At 41.6% G+C, this 20,353-nt stretch overlaps 1 protein-coding gene across 1 annotated transcript in view; it reads left to right on the forward strand.

The window, feature by feature from the left end:
* LOC122792709 (cubilin-like) overlaps positions 1-20,353 on the forward strand; it is a 3,134,001-nt gene that overhangs the window by 291,470 nt on the left and 2,822,178 nt on the right. The window lies entirely within an intron of this gene.

Genomic DNA, 20,353 nt, shown 5'->3' on the forward strand with positions numbered 1-20,353 from the left:
CCTTTCAGCATGTACCATACAAAGCACCTGCAGCAATTGGAGAGATCACAAAGGTTTCTAACTAGTAATATCAAGGCACATGCCTTACCCAGACTGACTAGAGTCCCTGTCACTATACTCAGTAGTGTGTAGACTTGTTAGGGAAGACTTATGGCTGGCTTACAGAGCAATCTTTGACCCAAACCTAATGAATTTGTTGCCCATCCATAAATCAAACAGGACTAGAGCTACCCATTCCAGGGACCTAAATATGGATTGCGACTTGAATAGGAAATGCTGGTGACAGATGTGCCTCCCAGCCACTGCCGTGTCTTTGGAATAGGATGCCAATTCATGTGAAGCAGAACACCTGTACGACACTGTTCAAAATGAATGTGGATGAGTGGATGGGGCACCGTAAATTCTTAAAGAGGATAGTGCCACAACCCTTCTGGACATGGGCAATCATTACTAAATACAATCCTGGGTACTGATTAAAGTATCTATGGTATTATACTGGGATGAAACGGCTAGGCTTGAAATGACCTTTGGGTCAATAGCCTAGTAACCTCCTATTATCCAATGATCCTGTGATTTGCAAAACAAACAGCACCAGAATTACCCATTCTAAAGACTTAAACCTTACCTGTGATATAAATAGTACCTGCTAAAGAGACAGGTATGAATCCCAGAAACTACCCCGTCTCTAGAACAAGCTCCCCATCCATGTAAAGCAGAGTTGCTGCCTAACCCAATTCAATTGTAACTTGGACAATTGGATGGGGAACAGGAAAGTCATCCCTACTTTGGCACCTATGTCTCTACTGGACACAGACAGCCTGTTAATGGTTCATCTCCCAGGCCCCGGCTTGTAAATGTTTTGTTTCCTAAGCCCCTGCTTATACTTATCAAGGGTACCAAAACTTGTCACAGATTTGGGATGCAAGGCCTTTTGCTGTTGTTAGCCTGGGAAACACCTATGAACCTATGAACTAGGGTTCTTGAGACAATGGAATGAAAGTGTTATGGGTAGCATGCAAAATAATAAGTGACAAGGGAAAGCAAGAGGGACACATCAGCTGGAAAGGGTAAGGACATTGAGTCAAAGTTCATGCTGTTCTGGGCTAAGATTTGCTTTTCGAATTTCATGGTGATACATTTTACAACCCAGTGACTATTTATTATATCAGTAATATATGCATATGCTAAAAGTCATTAGAATTTATCATTTCACTTTAATCATATTCTTTCAGGAGATCACGCCCCTGGCATCCTAGGAAACCAGGGATTTTGATACCACTCAAAATCTCTATCACACATTTGCATTGCATCTTTTTAGCATATTGTATCTAAATATTGCCCCCTTTTCAACATGTCCTTGGCTTAGTAAGCAATGTCCCTTTTAAGAAAAATGAAATGAAAGAACATTTCTCTGAGCTGCTACTGATTCTTCATTCTGAGGTACTATTGACAGATGCTTCATTCCATACAATAGTAGACACTGACTGTCCCTGGAGAAAGGGTAGTACAAAACATGTTTGAGTTTTATTCTCTGGTGTCATAATTTCTTTCCTGGATCAACTGAATGAATAATGTTTGCATAATTATCATTGTTGCCTTCATTTTTGTCTTTATATTAGTGTAAAGAACCCTTACCAACCTTTACAGCTTAATGTTCCTTACCATGATTTTGCCCTACCTGTTACCTCTCTGATTTCAGCTCTCCAGCAATCATGTCCCCACTCACTGCTTCATACTAGTATGGCTTTGTAGGGTGTTAACTAGCACTGCCTTTTGGAGATTTTCTGTTTTCTCAACAGCTGTATGACTGGATTTAGTAGTAATGGATTTGTGGGAACACCACCATGCAGTGCTTAAGTGCTTACTCCTGCTAAAATGCTTCTGTGATGCCCCTGCACTGGCCCAGTAATCAAGGAGCCTAAATCCTCACCACTGGTAACAGTGGGGAATATACACACTAGGAGGATGACAAGTACACACACAGTAAAGTTCAATTTCCCTTAAGAGCATACAGAGATCGCATTCAGTCTGGGGCTGGTTGCTCCCTCTTTCTCCAGATCCCCAATAAGACTCCCAACTGGCACAACTATAGGGTTGAGATCTCAGCTGAGTGGCCAAGCCAAAACCTCAACCACCCTCTTTGTCAAACCAGTGCTTTGTGTGCCTGCCCAAGTAGCTGACACGCACACACAAACATACACCCACACACACACACACACACACACACACACACACACACACACACACACACACACACACACACACACACACACACACCCCTGAGAAAGGCTGACACAGGTTTACTAGCTATGCCCCCTTCTGCCCAGACTATAAGGTAGTTTCCACTGCCACCAGCCACTACTTATCAGCTACTGTAAGGCCCTTAACAAAAAGTGTCCAATCCTGCTGTGTAATGTTACTATTATTCCAAATGGTAGTCTGAGCAAGAGCAAGGCTATTTAGGAATGGCCTGTACAGTGTCACCAAATACATATGCAAGTACTCTAATAGCTTAAATATGTCTCACAAATATCAGCCACAAATATAGGTTTAAATATATTTAATAATAAATAATAAAAAACAAGACAATACTCAGTAAATCAGCACAGTAACTTCAGAGTTCAGAATTACAGGAAATATTTAAAACAACATTGCATGGTAGTCTCAAATAAATACATAAAACATCTAAACTAATCTTTACTATATTCCTATCTGAATCTAAAAAGAGTTACTATGCCCTAGAAACTTACAGCAAGGCAAGTGCAGAAGATGGTGATGAGTTAACTTGGATGACATCATTCTTGTCACCTGACTTTAGTTCCCATGTTACCCCCATTGTCAGAAAGTACAAGCATTTTTAACATCTCTCTGTGAAAAATACATATCTCTCAGATGTTAGCAGACCCTGAAAGTCATAAAACAATAAAACACTTCTGAATCTCAAACCGAGTAATTAGTTCTCTTCCAAGACAATACAAAAAACTTTTATCTCTAGACATTGTGTCTGCTACACTGAAACTGAAAGATAACATCTATTGTTTATGGCCCAGCTATAAAGTAAATTAACCTCAACTATTCTTAAGTTTTTCAAGTTAATCTTCTGTGTTCCAGTAGGGTACATTGTGGATATATCTTTGAAGCTTAGTACCCTACAAACCCTGTTCAACACATAACTTTTGTATCAGCAGTTTAATATACACATAACATACAGTTTTAATACATATAATTATTTACAAAATTCCAGATAGCTGTGCTGGCAGTATTTTCTTCTGTCACACTTCTATATGAATCATATTAATATTCACAAATAACATATAATTATTTATAAAATTCCAGATAGCTGGGCTGGCAGTATTGCCCTATGTCACAGCTTCCTTTAATTCATTGAGATTATTGACTGGTTTGTTTCATCTGGTTGAAACTGTAGCTATTTTGTACATGGGGAAAGTAAAAGAAGCTTTGCTTTTTTTGAAAATCTGTTAATAGATATACTTTATATGATAAATACAGTGTGTTTAATGTTCATATTATTTCATTGTGTGGCTGTATATTTCTGCCTTTTTTCCTTCTTTTGAATGGCGCCTGTCCCTCTTTTTCCATCTTATTCCGCTCTGTTTTTACAGTTCTTCTATGCAAATGTACTTTGATGACTAGGTTGTTCAAGTGTGGCAAACTGATTTTTATTGCAAGAGCAGGAAGAAAATCTCCAAATAAAAATCTACAAAGTTAGCATACGTAATCCCAAAACCTAATACATTTTTTGTTTGTTTTTTGCCCCTCTCTCTTCACACTCATTCAGGCATGCACTCCCAGCCACATTTTTCTTAGCTCTCAACAAAACCTACTATAGGTTTATATGCCCAACAAAAATGTTGGCAAACTACTCTATACCCCTGGGATTCAGGTTACTGGCTAAAGCTCTTGCCACCCCTATAGTGCCTTTTTTAGGCAAGGTTCAAAGGACAAAACCACCACTGTAACAGATACAAGCATGCAAAATCTGAAGGTAATGCTACTCAATGCTAGAAGTCTAAACCTCAAAATGCACTCTCTCGAGGCACTCCTAAAAATGGTGAACATTGATATCTGTGCAGTAACTGAGACTTGGTTCAAGGCTCCAGAGAGCACCCCTGCAATTCCATGCTACAACTCTTACCACCCTTTTTGGCCACAAAACCAAGACCAAAACACTAAAGGTGGAGGAGTGTCCATATTCACCAAGGATATTCACACCTCCAGGCTAGTTGCCCAACAAAATGCATCTGAAATTCTCCAGGTGCAACTAACACTAGGTAAGACTGCAATCCAAATTGTATCTTGCTACAGATCCCCCACCATGCCCCAAGATTCTCACTACACCTTTCTAAACATACTGGAAAATATTAAGATACAACTAAACACCCTAATACTGGGTGATTTCAACTACCCTGCCATTAACTGGGAAAACTACTCGGGTACCAACTCCTTTTCCCAACGATTCTTGGAATTCATAAATTCCAACACCATAGATCAACTAATCCATTGTCCCACCAGGGACTCCAATATCCTAGACCTGGTCATTACCAACATGGGAGATAGATGCTCCACATCAGTGGTCACCCCCTCATTGGTCAGGTCTGACCATAAGCAAATCACCCTTGACATCCCCATCCCACCCCCACCCCCCAGTAAGGAAACCTCCTTAAAAAACTTCTCCAAAGCCAACTTCATGCTACTGAAGTCAGAAGTGACAAACTTCATGACACCCATGCAGACGGGATCTGAAAGTTCGACTGCAGAATCCTACACTAAGGCACTGTGCGAGAACATCCTCTCGTGCATGAATCGTGCCATCCCAAATAGAGCCAAGATTCTCTCCTCCAAAAAAAGGAAGCCAATCTGGTGGTCCTCTGCTATAAACAAACTATACAACAGAAGGAAGAAACTGTTGCAGAAAAGAGGAAAATCCCAGGATGCAAAAAACTCCCTCACCAGCCTCAGTAAGAAGCTGAGATCCCTCATAAAATCTTCAAAAGCTAGTTACGAAAATAAAATTGCCAAAGATTCCAAAGACAACCACAAGGCATTCTATAGTTATGTCAAGAATATAAATGGCAATGCTCAGATCTGCTCTGAGCTTCAACAGAATGGCATTAAATATACTGATCCCAAGGATATTGCCAGTATGCTGGCAGACCGATTTAGTGCCAACTTCACCACCCTCTCACCCCCTAAAGGGCCCATCTCAGTACCAAAAGATTGCCAAATTCCAGTAATCATGGACACACAGGTAGAAACCGCACTCTCCAAAGGTAAGAATACAGCATTCATGGGACCAGATGACATTCCAGGCTGTGTACTACATGAACTACAAAATGAACTGGCACCTCACCTAAGTGTCATGTTTAATCATAGCCTCACCTCAGGCTTCATCCCCACTGAGTGGCATACAGCTACAGTTATCCCACTCCACAAGGGGGGATCCACCTTGGATCCCGGGAACTACCATCCCATCAGTCTGATGAGCCTGATCTGCAAGGGCATGGAACGCATTATCATGGAACTTATAAACAAAGACACTGGCAACCTTCAAACACTGGACCCCACCCTGTTTGGGTTTGTGAAGGGCCGATCTTGTCTCCTGAACCTAATTGACTTTTTTGAATCGGTCTCCAGAGCTGTGGACGAGGGTAAGGTGGTCCACACAGCCTATCTGGACCTCGCCAAGGCCTTCGACACCATCCCCAACTCTGGAATCATAGATAAACTTACTAATCTGGGCATAAATCCCTATGTCACTCGATGGGTTGTCAACTGGCTTACTGACAGAACCCAGACTGTAAAAGTAGCCGACTCCAAATCCATCTCCAGACAAGTGACAAGTGGAGTACCTCAGGGTTCAGTCCTGGGACCACTCTTGTTTGGCATCTACTTCTCTGAAGTACAGGCCAACACTAAGGGACGCTGGCTAACAAAGTTAGCAGATGACTGCAAACTGGGAGCCATTATTGAATCTCCAAATGATGTGGATATTCTACAAAAGGGCCTTACAGAAACAGATGCCTGGTGCCAGAGCCATGGGCTCAAGCTTAATGCCAAGAAATGTATAGTTATCCCCTCTGGAAAAAAAACATGTACCCATGAATTACCACATAGGTGGCAGTACACTAAACATTGAAAGTGTGATGAGAGACTTAGGGACGCAGGTGGACAGTGGTCACTTTCGATAACCACATCGCCACAACAGTCAGGAAATCCTTCTATATGGCACACCTCATCACTAAGGGCTTTTCATCCAGAAAAAAGGAGGTCATTGTCCCACTGTACTCATCCCTCATTAGACCCATTATAGAGTATAATGCCCCGTTTGGTATGTACCTCACAAGACATCTGCAACAGCTGGAAAGGCCACAGAAATATCTCACTGAAAGAATCGCAGGCCTAAAACAGATGCCATATGCTGACCATCTAAAAAGTCTCCAGCTATACTCTGTGGCATATCGTCTACTCAGAGGTGATCTCTGCTTAACATGCAAGGCCATGTCAAACCCTGAGCTGTTGGACATGCTCTACTTAAAGAAATCCCAATCCCTCAGAGCCACACACTCCAGGGATCTAAACCTTGTCATCACAATAAACAAAACATGCTGGAGGGATAGGTTCCTGACCCAGAGACTCCCCAGACTCTGGAATAAACTGCCCATACCTGTCAAGCAGAGCACCTCCTTGGCCCTCTTCAAAAGGAACCTTGATGATTGGATGGGAGATAGGAAATTCCCTCCAGGGATCATGTCAGTCGCCCTGCTAGACAGGGGTCCAGAGAAGTAAATATTGTGGGAAGAAATATCCAGGGAATTGTTATTTCTAGGCTTGTATAGGCCCTAAGGCCGATAGACTAGTACCAACCTATAAACCTATAGCTATCCACCGCAAAAGCCTGGAACAAACTTATACCTCACATCAGATCTATCACTAACTCCAGCTGTTTTAAAACTGCACTAAAAGTTACCTACTAGAAGGAATGGCTATGCCTCTGCAATGAACCAACATAATTCTATATTCCTATCTTCCAAAACTACCTTAATATTCTGTTCCTATTTGCTATTATCTCTGCCTGTCAGTCTCCCTCTCAACAGCCATTCACTTAATTCCTATCCCCTATAGTCTTTCACTTAAATCCTACCTACTATGATTTTGTATACTCCTCCTACCCTAGACTATTTATCTGCCTCTCCTCCACACGGCCTCTCTCATTAGCTATCTTCCTATCTCATACTATCTGCATTTGGCTTCTCTTCTGACTCATCTTCATTCATACTATTTCTGTCTAAAAAATAAAAATTATACTATTTTTTGATTCATGCTTTGTAATTTTTTTTTATACTTTGTTATTTTATAATTATGTTCTCCTGTATCCATTTGGATTTTTATGTAACTGTTTTGTGGAGCTTTTCTCCTTGGGTCTTCACTGAAAAAGGGTCTCTTCCCAGTCAGACCAATTCAGTTAACAAATGCCAAATAAAATAAAATAAATAATGTGTTTTTGTGTATTTATTTAAGAAGGTTAAGAAGCCATATGACTGTTAATAAAGAATGCAGTGTAAATATATCTGCAACATGTTTTTCTGGTTTCGGGGGAGTAATTTATGTATGTGTACCACTTTAGAGACATTCTCACAGTTGGCTTGCATTAGACCTTGAACTAATGTTGTAGTGCATACATACAAAAGCTAGGAAGCTCATACTAATAGATAGCGACTAATGCACACTGGTGTATCTGGGTGTGATTGACAGGGTGTCATGGACAGGGTGGGTGACAGAAAAAGACATACAAGTACATTGGTAGGGCATGTAGCAATGCAACACTAAGGGTGACAGACAGGAAACAGAGGACCGCACTTGTCGCTGTCCAAAAATCTGGTGGAAGCTGTACTTGTAATATTGCATGCTCTCAATACACGTAACACGTCATGCTACAGATATCAGGTTTACTGCTGGAGCATGATACACAGGTATGTGCTGCTCATTAGTGTGTTTTAGAGGTTCACATATGATTGGTTACTGACTGCTGCTGCCCTGTGGTAGGCAACTTTACAGGTAACCTTTGCCTCATTGTGGGTTATGTACAGCACAGTCCATGGTAAATGTAGACTTTGTGGTGGAGTACAGTGATATGGGTGAGAGGGATATAACAGTCTAAAAGCTTAGCATGTCTTGTCTCATATTTACAGAGTAAGATGACATAGAATCAGAGGAAGAAGATGGAGAAGTTGTCCTAAGGAAAGAATGGCATCTTGCTGCAGTCCCTTTATGTATACAGTTGGCAGATTATTCTTATAGATAAGAGTGAATGGGACTTCCATTGACATAGCTCGTGGGACCTTGTGCAGGTTAGCACTGTTGATGTTCATAATCACACACTAGAGCAAGTACAGTGTAGAACCACTGACCTTCTGCAACATGCCCATTAAAAGGGAACCTGCCTTGCAGAAGAGTGGAGGACTAGTGGTGGGGATCCACCTGTTCAGTCATCACTAACTGACATGGAGGATTTCCAGGCATCTCTGTCTTGGGGGCATCACAGCTCACTCAAACCCAGTGGAGAATTTGACATCGATGCAGAACCTCACCAGTCATCACAGGTGTCTGTGAGTAATACCCCAGGTGTGTATTAACTTACATATATATAATGTAGTGCAACCTGGCCAAGGCAAAACTATCCCAATACTAAGTGTGATCATTTTATTCTTTTTGTCATATTAAGTTTACAAGTCTGCACAAGGTATGTGGCCTATGTTTTTTGGATGACTTTCTGTTTCATAGCTGAAGACCCTCTGGGATCTGGTAGGATCAAGAGTTAGCACTGATACGTTTATTTTTTTCACAGGTGCTTCAATGTCCTTGTCCTACACCATAAGTATTGGCATTTCTGATGTTGGTGAAATGTCTGAACCTGATGGTGATGGCTGTTTAGTGACTGCTTGATGCAGTCTCTGGCCATGGTGTTACTGACAGACATGAGTAATGTCGTGAACATGTTATTTCCCCCTTCTATAGTCACTGCTGCATTGCTTTTGCAACCCATCCCTCAGTCCCAGGATACCACAATTGGACAGACATTGACTAACGCAGTAGCCTATGTTGCAAACTCTTTCCCTGCAGGCCAAACATCTGTGGGTCTGTGACTGCTGGCAGGTTCCATAAGCATGGGAAGGAAAGTTTCACTTGAGCTGAGTGTCTCCATGGCCACCACATAGTGGATATGCAGGGCCATCATACAGTTACATACTGATGCTACCACAGCAATTGTCAAGCTGATTGGTGGGGTATGTGGTCTGCCTGAGAACCCCAAGGAGGGCTTTGCTCATTTATGCATTATTTTAGAAAGGCACAGCGCAGAGTCTGTACTGACAAGCTGTTCATGTGTTGCCGCTCTCCAGAGACATTACCATTCTGGTGGCCGATCCTTTTCCACTTCTGGAGGAGATGTCTGACATCAGGAGACACTCTTGATCTTGTAGCACCACCTTCTCCATGTCTGCTACCAGTCTTGAGGGTGCTACAGCACAGTGTGGATAAAGATATAGGTAGGGTGTATGTGATAAACTTATCCATGGCATGTCTTGCCATTCCCGGTCATGGAGCATGCCATCCTCTGAGCCAGCTGTGGACCATGTCACTGATATTCTTGAAGATTCTGCTCCTCATGAGTGGGAACATGCACATAAGCACATATACCTCCTGTGGATGTCCTGGGCCTTTCACAGCAACACATGCACAGTGAAGAAATTTCTGCAGGAACTGTATCCACACACACGTTCACACACACACACACACACACACACACACACACACACACACACACACACACACACACACACACACACACACACACACACACACACACAGACCACCACCACCTTCCCCTTCCTAAGTACACCATGCTGCAGAAAACACTACCTCCCTGAACAGTTTTCTCAGCTCAACACAATCAACATGTCATTACGCACATACACACTCACACACATTAGTAACCCCCACGATGCTCATTGCTGACACCTGTCACTGTAGCTCTCCCACACCTGTGCATATGGTGACAACTGTGCACTGTTCTCAGTGCTCTATAACCAGGGTAGCCTGTGTCTGATGCACAAAGTGTTCATTCTATACATAGTACATCATGGTCTGATAATTAGTATGGCATGCATCATTATTACTCTTTGTTATCTCTAATTTGGCTGATAGCTATGAATTAGACACTGTATTTTTTCACCATATTCTCTGCAGTTCTTCAAAGTTTTGTGCCTCCTCTAGCCCTTTCTAGCCATTTTTTTCTGTTCTTTGTTCATCTATTTAATCTGAGAGTTTAACTTGACCAGCAAACAAACTGATAATAATAAGAAGAACAGAACACTGTGAATGACTCAGGTGACACTACAAAATTTTATTAAAAGTTTTATTTATGAGATAAGCACTTTTGTCTTAAAATAAAAACACTTCATCAGACAGTACAAATTTTAAAAGTCCCTCTTTAAATAAAACCACTAAGTCGCATGATTGACCAGCCTCAATGCCAGATTCAAATGTTTCAAAGATTTAAAGAGCCATTCCACCTTTCAGTGTGAAATACTTCACATTATTTAAAGAGATACAAAAATTCCTTAAAAAGACCTTAAAATATGTATTAAAACCACAAAAGGCACTTAAAAATACATTGTTAGTATTAAAGAATTTACTCTCTCCTGATAAATCCTCATCTGTGACCCCTTGCTCCTTTCCCCTGCTAAGAGATCTGGGGATTGAAAGTCAGAGAGAGAGAGAGAGAGAGAGAGAGAGAGAGAGACGAACATAAGGATAAGGACAAAGTCTGCAAGAATAAATTATCTTCTTCCTTCATGTTAGGGCAACTGGATCTGAAGATCCACCTGTCTTTAGCTCCTCTGGCTTCAGCTCGAACTGTGCCTTTGGTTCCACCTTGGTGCTAATTGACAGTAATTTAGGCACCAGACTTTCGGTCATCATATTTATCTAACCTTAGCATTCCTAGGGCCTTCCTCACTGCAGGCCCAGTTTCGTCTTCCTCGTTGAGACTCCACTCCCCTTTCTTGATATTTATACCTGCTCAGTTTTTGTTGGAGTCTTACCCATATAGGCTGCAAGCCTCTTCCCTTTGGATCCAAGGTTTGCCTATCTTCAGTTAAACCATCAAAGCCAGCTTATATGGCTTCCTTGAGGTCTGCCAGGTCAGTTGGGAGTCTTAAGGGTTCTGATTTGGAGCATTTAATGTGCACTTCTTGCAGGCCAAAATGAACCTTGGAACCATTCCCTCTGGCTCATCTCCAGTGCCAGAGGATCCTTTTCTTTTGGCTCCACCCTGTTTGTTCCTTCCTCAGACTATCATTTGGTGCCAGGGTCTTCAGATCCAGCTCTCACCATGCCTTCCCACTTGTCAGTGCTGATAGCTTGGGTGTCTCAGCCACCGGCTCCATCCTTGATGTTCTTGACTCTGACCCTATCAGAGCTGGGCATATCTCAGAGCTGAAGTGTCACAAACCTGTTTTCCCTTGAGTGCTTTAGCCTTAGATAGCTCAGTTCTGATCTCCAGTTCGAATCCAACCAGGTCAGTACCAGGCGCTACTTTTTCTGTCAGTTCTATGGACCCAAAGAGGATGGTGCTTAGCCATCTGGCCTGAGTGTCAACATTTGATGTGGTAGAAACGATTCTCTACCAGTCAGAGACTAAAACAATGTTTAAAAAGGTCACACAGGAAAACCAATTGGTTAAAAGCACAAAAAGAAAAATCTAGCAAAGCTAGAATTTCCACTGTGTGATACCTTTAACCTCTTGAATCAGAGGAAACATGGGATATATGTAAATTATCTTTTAAGGATATAAATGACAATTTTTAATGTCCATGACTTTTTTCTTTTACTTTTAAATCTTTTTATGGACAATTTCAGGCCAATAAAGCCAAACCCCTCTAGCTGTGGACATGCATGTTTCTGCCTTCTTATGACATCATCAGCACAGCATAAGAGGAATGTTTGACTTTTAGAAACACAGGGTAGTCATACCCAACTGATATCCATAAACCTAAGGCTGTCTACAAAACATCCCAACTAACAAGTTAAAACAATGTTTAAAAAGGCCACACAGGAAAACCAATTGGTTAAAAACACAAAAAGAAAAATCTAGCAAAGCTAGAATTTCCACTGTGTGATACGTTAAACCTCTTGAATCAGAGGCAACATGAGATATATGTAAATTACCCTTTAAGGATATCAGGTGTTTCAGCTAAATGGCAATTCTGAATATCTATGACTTTTTTCTTTTACTTTTACTTTTAAGTCTTTTTATGGACAATTTCAGGCCAGGTCAGAGACTGGGATTTGTGATCTTAAGCTGGATCCACCCTGATCCTGTAGCCCATCTGGTTCCTAAGGTTTGTATCAACTGACTCCAGAACAGCCTGCACCATTTCTCCTTGATCCTTTCTTGGATATGAGGTCTCCCACATTATTGGTGTCTTTGAGGGCTTCCCCTCCCTGGGAGTTTCATTCAAAAGGCATATTTAAGAGGAAACATCTTGACTCAACAGAGGAATCCCTTACTGAAAACACTGACCTTGGTAGAAGGGAACAGTCACCAAAATCTCCCAGAAAGACACCTCTGTTGGTGACTTATTGAAATTGACAGTGTGGGAGTGGACTACCAAAGCTCCTAACCCTGAGGATTCATTGTGCTCAAGGCTTTTGGTGCAGGTCCATCCACATCTTGGGTAGTCTCCCCTCTGGATGCCATTGTTGGTGCTATCCTGGAGGATGTGGAGGGAAACTGAGATGGTACAACCAATTCCCTGGAAGCTGGACAAGGTGCAAGTCTCCTCCACAGGATAGACCGTTTTGGATCAAAGGTCCACCAGTGGATGCCTTTGTGGTTGAAACCATCCCCAAGTAAGGAAATCTACAAGGACAGCTCTGTTGTCCAGTCCCCTGAATAAGGAGGCTCAGGCTGTGGACCATCTGGGAAGTGCAACTGTGTGTTAGCCACATTCATACTGCAGGCACCGAACTATCTAGCTCATTTGACAAGGTTGCAGAGAGCTTTGGTTTCAGAGTTGTCAAAGTCTTTAACAACAATGCAGCAACATGAGGCTCAAAAGTCTCTAGATGCTAAGTTGTCCACTATGGAGTCCATCTCCAATGTGCCAATGAGACTTCTTTTGAATGCTGCTGATAAGACAGCTGACATGCCAGACACTGGTATAACAATCCGTCATAATACCTAGATGCGCTTACGTAACTCTGCAGACTGCTTTAATGTGTCCTATTTAAATGGTCCCTATGATGGTTCCACTCTATTTTATCCAAAAGTCAAGGAAACTTTGATCAGGAGTGAACAGGAAGGGAAGATGCTGTCTGCCATTGGAGTACATTTCTCCACCCACAGAGGTCCTTTTCTAGAAACCAGAAGGGTGAAAGATGTCTGTTTTTCATAAGTTGCAGCAGTTTTCCCAGGATAGTCCTGGTGATGGTGCCCCATCCCATGCTTGTGGGAGGGGACTTCAACAGACACTATCCTAGGGGCAGAGGTGGTCTGCAGAAAGAAGGCTTCTGGGGGCCTTTCTGTGGAAGGCTCTTTGAATGCTCCTGAGGGCTGTTTGACTGATGCCCTCTAGAAGCAGTTGGGGATGCCTAGCTTTCCACCTAGGAGCTTAGGAGGCCATCATTTCAGATGCTTGGGTTTTGAGGGACTTTTCTAGAGGCTACTCAATTTCCTTTTTATTTGCTGCAAAGGAAAACAAAAAATCCCTTCCCCATCTGAGAAAGTAAACAGTGAAAATAAGAAAGTTGCTGCAATACTGAGTAATCCAAGAGGCCCCACCAGACAAAAGAGGATCTATGGTCTACTCATGATCCTTTTTTAGTGTCAAAGAAAAAGAAGGACCTCTGGCTCATTTTGGACTTCAGTGGGTTAAATCACTATGTAAAGCAGACCAAATATCAGATCATCACAGTGCAGTCCATTCTCCCTATGTTGAGGAACTATGATTGAAAGTACTCAGTAGACCTCAAGGATGTCTACTACCATATAAAGGTAATGAGACATTCCAGGAAGTTCTTGAGCCTCTCTCTCTGGGAGCCTGACATTACGAGTTCTGAGCACTGCCTTTTGGACTCACTACAGCACCCTGGCTATTCACAAATTACATGGTTGTGGCCGCAGCCTGACTCAGGTTGCAAGGATTCCAAGTCTTTCCTTATTTGGATGACTGGCTCCTCACAGCATCCATGAAGAAGTCTCTAATCCAAGCCAGGGGCCATTTGCTTCAAGAGTGTGTATCCTTGGGCATCACCATGAAATTTGAAAAATCTAATCTACAGTCAGCACTGACCCTGGAATGCATAAGATGCCATTTGGATACCACCATTCAGATTGCTCATTCCAGACTATCTTCTGTATGAATTTAGGCATCTGAGGTCCTGAACTCCGAGATCCTCCAGCTTCCTTATGGATTCTTCAGCTCCTAGGCTTGATGGCTGCATTAGTTAGTCTTGTTCTTCTGACAAGGTTCCATATGTGAGTTCTGTAGTGGGCTTTGGCTATACAGTCATCAGTCTTGTCTCATTCAATGGACTTTCCCATCCACCTCACCAGTGTATGCTGTCACCACATTGTCTGGTGGCGCGAGTCTCATCCTGTACAAGCAGGTTGATCATTTATTCTTTCTCAACCTCAAGCTGTGATCACTACAGATGCCTCTTTCCTGGTTTTGGGGGGCATTTTGATGGAAAGACAGTCCAAGTTTTCTAGCCAGAGTCAGAGGTTAGTCTTCACATCAATGATTTGGAGATGAGTGGTCCTCCTAGCATTGCAGGCATTCCAGTATGCTCTTCCCAGGGGTATGATTGTCATTCAGTCTGACAGCACATCAGTGGTTTAGTACATAAACAAGCAATGGGAACTCAGTCATATCCCTTATGTGAGGAGGCCATGAGGATTTGGCAGTGGGCTGTGTTCTCACAACAGTTTCTGTCAGAAATGTGCATCGTGGGGAAGTCCAACATCAGAGCAGGCAGATTAAGCAGAAGCATCTTTTAGCCTCATGAGTAATCCCTTAATCCAGAGATAGTGATGAGGGTTTTCAGCCACCAGGACTCTCTCTGCTGCAATCTTATTGCTTCCCAGACCAACTCCAAGTGCAGCAGATTTAATGCGCTAATTCCCCTAGAAGGACAATCACCAAGGTATGCTGTTCTCCATGACTGGCTCTAGGTTTCCTTTATGCTTACCCTCCAACTCCTTTGATGATTTCTTCTGGAAGCAACCAATTGCAGAATGACTATCACTCGTATTGCTCCTTTTTGACCCAGACAAGTCTGGTTCCCCAGCCTGTTACCTCATCTGAGACCCCCCACCCCACTTGGGTTCTCAATCTGACATTGCATCCCTTGGCCATACCTGAATCTCATGTCGCTCAAGTTGACTTCTTGCTTCCTCCAATGCTCATGATGGCCAGACATCCCAAGCTTTCTAAAATAGTTATTTTTGTCCTTTTTTGTCCTCCCAAAAGCCTTCCACCAAAAAAGTTTATGCCAGTCAATGGAAGTTTTTTTCTATTTGGACATCTTCCAAAGGCATGAACCATTTCTCTGTTCCTTTGGATGCAATTTTACACTTGGACGCAGCTTTGTTTCATTCAAGACTGAGTTGTTCCACTACTAAAATACAACTAGCTGCTATATCTGATGTTCATGTTGGCATGAATAATCCCCCTGTTGCTTCTCTCAAATTGTGAAAGGCTTTTATGAAAAGCACTTTGCTCCTTAGAGCTCCTGTTAGGAATCCATTTCCACCTTGGGATTTAACTCTTCTATTGCAAATTTTGACTAGGCTCCTATTTGAGCCAGCAGCTTCTACAGCTTCTACAGATTTGAAGAAAATACAACTAGCTGCTATATCTGATGTTCATGTTGGCATGAATAATCCCCCTGTTGCTTCTCTCAAATTGTGAAAGGCTTTTATGAAAAGCACTTTGCTCCTTAGAGCTCCTGTTAGGAATCCATTTCCACCTTGGGATTTAACTCTTCTATTGCAAATTTTGACTAGGCTCCTATATGAGCCAGCAGCTTCTACAGATTTTAAGTTTTTTTTGGGAGACCTAATTTTTGGTTGCTCTTACTTTTGCAAGAAGGGTATCAAAACTTCAGGCCTTGTCTTGTGTTCCTCCTAAGCTTGTGTTTTGTAAGGATGGAATCTCCTTACACTCTGATGCTGCCTTCCTACCCAACTTGGCTTTTGAGTTAAATTTGAATCAGCCTATTCATTTACCTGTTTTCTCCCCTGACTTCAGTAACAAGGGTGAATATTTCCTTTACTGTTTGGATGTTCATCACCAGCTGAGGTTTTATTTGGACAGAACTAAGTCCTTCAGGAAATCTAATCAGGTCTTTGTCCCCTTTTCCAGAATTTGGTGGGGTAAGCTTGAAGATGACCTTACCAAGATGGCTTTCCGATTGTATTTCCTTTGCGTATTCTTCATGAGCTATTTCTTTACCATGTCAGCCTAAAACTCTTTCAACACAGGTGGTTGTCAGATTGACCACTTTCTTTGCTCAAGCTTTATTTATTTATCTATTATATATTTAACATTTGTTAATGGGAAAGTCTGACTTGGAACAAAACCAATTTTCAGAGGAGGCCCGGGGGAAATGCTCCAGACACATGTCTTTGTAATGTGGGAGGAAACCAAAGCACCCAAAGGAAATCCACTGGAATGCAGGGAGGAAATGCAGACTCCACACAGAAGGCACATTAACTGAGAATCGATCTAGAGAATCTCCTGCTGTGAGGCGGCAATGCTACCGCTGCACCACTGCTCCATTATTACATGAGATTTGTGCAGCTGCTGCTTGGTCTAGAACTCCTATCTTGTAAACCATTATAAATCAGACATTCAGTCCAGATCCAGGTCCTCATGTGACTCCACCATTTTACAAAATGTTCTCCCTTAATGCCACCCTGTTTTTTTTACCGGCTGGGCATTCTATCTCATAGGTTGAGAAGGACAGAAATTACATCAGATACAGAAGTTACTTGCCATAATGTAAACCCGGGTTGTCTTCTTCCATCAGAATCTACCTCTCCCTCCCTCCCTCCCTCCTTCCCCCTTTCAAATTACCATCTCTGTTGTGAAACTTCTGACTGACTGACTGAGCAGTCCTGCCCAAAGCATATGCTTCAAGCTACTTATGTCGCATTTCTTTTCTTTTCCAATTCCTTTTGGGCGAATTTGTGTTCACTCCATTGAGGAACTTCTACATTCAGTTATGACTTTGCTCAGGAGTATGGAAGAGCAAACTCAATCTGAGGTGATTCAGAGAGGGGAGAGCATTATGGGTAAAAGTGGCAGAACTTCAAAGCTGAAGACTGTGATATGCTAGCTTCAGATCTGAGTCAGATCTGATAACTCACAGATGGAGAAAGATGGCTATATCATTGCTTCTCTCCTGCATTGTGCATAGGAACCACATATGCTCTTCAATGCGTGGTAGCACATCATCAAGACACTGGTGTAGTATGCATAAGGAAGATGCTTGGAATATACCCGCTATCTTCCCATTAATTGCTGTAAGGTCCATGTAGCCAGGACTTGCAATGCTAAACATACCTTGGTGTCCACAGGAATCCCAACAGCCTGCATGTAAAGGCAACATATCTTTATCAGCTCCTGAACTATGTCTATGTCCACATAGTAGTGGTCTACCATTTCTGTATTGGTTTACTATCATTTCCTCAAACCAACTCGGTTCAAGTGTGCAGATGTCTGAATCAACTGATCGGAAATCACAACACCGAACCCAAAAAATGTAGAATGCAGCATTTCGGTAAAGTCGAAATCTCGAAAATGTCAACTTTACCGAAATGCTGCACTTCCGGTCAACAATAACAAAACACTTTTGCAGGCTGGAAGCCCCCCATGCACCCCAACCCTATTTATATATACAAACTCCGAGATTGCACTACAGTGAGGGAAAGAGTACATGTCCGACCCCCACTATAGTGTGATCTACATGCAGAATGTTGAAATTCACAACAGCAAATGCACACTAGCATTCGCTGATGTGCATTTCAAAAATTTTTTTTCGTTTTTTTTTCCCATGTCAAATTGGGCGATCGGACATATGGAATTTGAACGGATTCCGATTGCCCTTTTGATAGTAAACCTTCTCTATCATAGAGAGATTGAATGTTAGGCACGTGACAACATACACCTTCATGGCTAATGAACTGTGATGATGGCCGTGTTCATATGCATTCATGCTTAATTTGCTGCTACTGCAATCATGGTATGTTCACCAGGATTTTATGGTGTATAGCTGAACTGGCATTTGCAACACATTTTTTTGTATGTTTTGGAATTATTCTGCCATATTATTTTCCCTCATTTGCATTTGCCATCTCTTTCATTATAATAACGCTGCTCTTTCCATCTCATTATATACTCATTTGCATATCATACTGGCCACAATATTTCACAGCCTTGCATGACTGTGATATGTTTGTGTCCAAGTTGCTCCTACCCTGCATGCCTCTATTTTTCTTGTAATTTTATATTCTGCGCTGTGCTGCTTGTTTCTGAATCTTCTAAAATTGTTAAAGGAGTGGTAGCGGATCACGCAATGTGCTTTTCGATTACGTGCAATGATAAAGTAAATTAATACAGCTTGGTTTCTGAATCATTCAACAGGATCTTCACTAAAATAAGGGCCCAAGAGAATGTTTTAAACAAAGGAAAAGTGATAAAATGGTAACTGTTTAGATTGCTGAGACTTGCAATGTCAAATCACAGAATGTGGAGCCTGACTAAAAATGCTGACTACTTATACAAGATTGCCGTTTCTCAGAATGGTGTCGTAATCTCGGAGTTGGTATATATAAACATGAAGGGACTTGTCCTCCTTTCCACATCAAGGGGTGCAGGGCTGCTTACCCTTTGCAAAAAGAAACAATTTTAAAGGAGAAACAAGATGGTTGATATTCCCTCCTGTATTTTTGGTCTGTTTTTTCCCCCTTTCTTGACACTTTGGGACTTAACATTACATGTACTGACATTTCAATAGTGAGCTGATGAAAATAATTAAAGATCTCAGAGTGGAGGATTGTGTTAATGCCACTAGTTCAAACAGTTGTAATATGAACAATGGATGGAATAATTTAAATAGTAACAATATGAACAGTGGACAGACCTGTCTCAATACTCAGGCCAAGCAGAGCAAAGAAATTGTGAGACACCTTAATAACATTTAAAGATTTTTTTTTTGTGACAGTCTACAGGCTCTACCCGATAATCAACAGAGGGCACAGACAAAATAGTTCTAGGGTTTTCAGTTTGGCACAGGGAGGCCCACAACCAATGGAAAGCCAGGAAATCTATAATGTAAAAATGGAAGTATAGCCCAAGTTACATCAGTAAACAATATGTTCAGACTAGTGAGTTTTCATTGATGCAAGAAGGGGTGAGGCCAATGGAACAGCACTTGGTGCAGGTAATGAATGCTTTCAAATGGAAAACTGTACTGAACCCGAGTTCTTGAATGACGATATTAATAGAAATGGACATTCTTAAAAAAACATTTAACATTTGTTATTAGAAAATGCTCCAGTCCAAGACAATGTGCAGTCTAAGAGACTATGTGCTTTCTTTGAAAACCTTTGTATGCAATTTCAATTTAAAATGTGTGCTTTATGAGATAGAGTTGGTACAGAGGCTAAGGCTTTTAGCTGTAGTTGTTGTGGTACGGCGTTTGATTCTTGTTATATCCTTATTTCCTGATTGTGTGACCTTAACCAGGTTACCCAACCACACACTGCTTTGGAGCAACTTGGAATTTGGGCTAGACTCCTCAATGGCCCCCTGGACTGCAAACCTAGCGACTACCAATGAAGAAGTTTAATTTCATTGCCATTGAATACTGCAGTTATCATTTGATCTCTGCATATTAAGTTCACACTAGACAAATATAAGTGAAGAAATAAGAAAACAGTGACTGTAGTCAAGTGGAATGTGTTTAGCATCAGCCTGTTATACCACCAGTAAAAATTATGCACTTACAGGATCACTTTGAACTGAATAATTTTAATGGTATTTTGGATAATTGCATTTTTTATAGCTTAACAAAATTTGGAAGCTGCTTTTACAAAATATTGTTTATCAAATTCAGCATTCTTATTTTCCACACAAAAATGTCATATCTTAAGTATGTTTTGCATTTTTTTTTATAAATCTTAGTAAAGGTAAATTATAAGCAGCAGCAAAACAGGTACACCATATAACTCTTTACAGATAATGCTGGGATCAAAATGGAATTA

The sequence above is a fragment of the Protopterus annectens genome, chromosome 2.part0, assembly GCF_019279795.1.
Source record: "Protopterus annectens isolate FY-2018-M chromosome 2.part0, PAN1.0, whole genome shotgun sequence".
Lineage (NCBI taxonomy): Eukaryota > Metazoa > Chordata > Ceratodontiformes > Protopteridae > Protopterus > Protopterus annectens.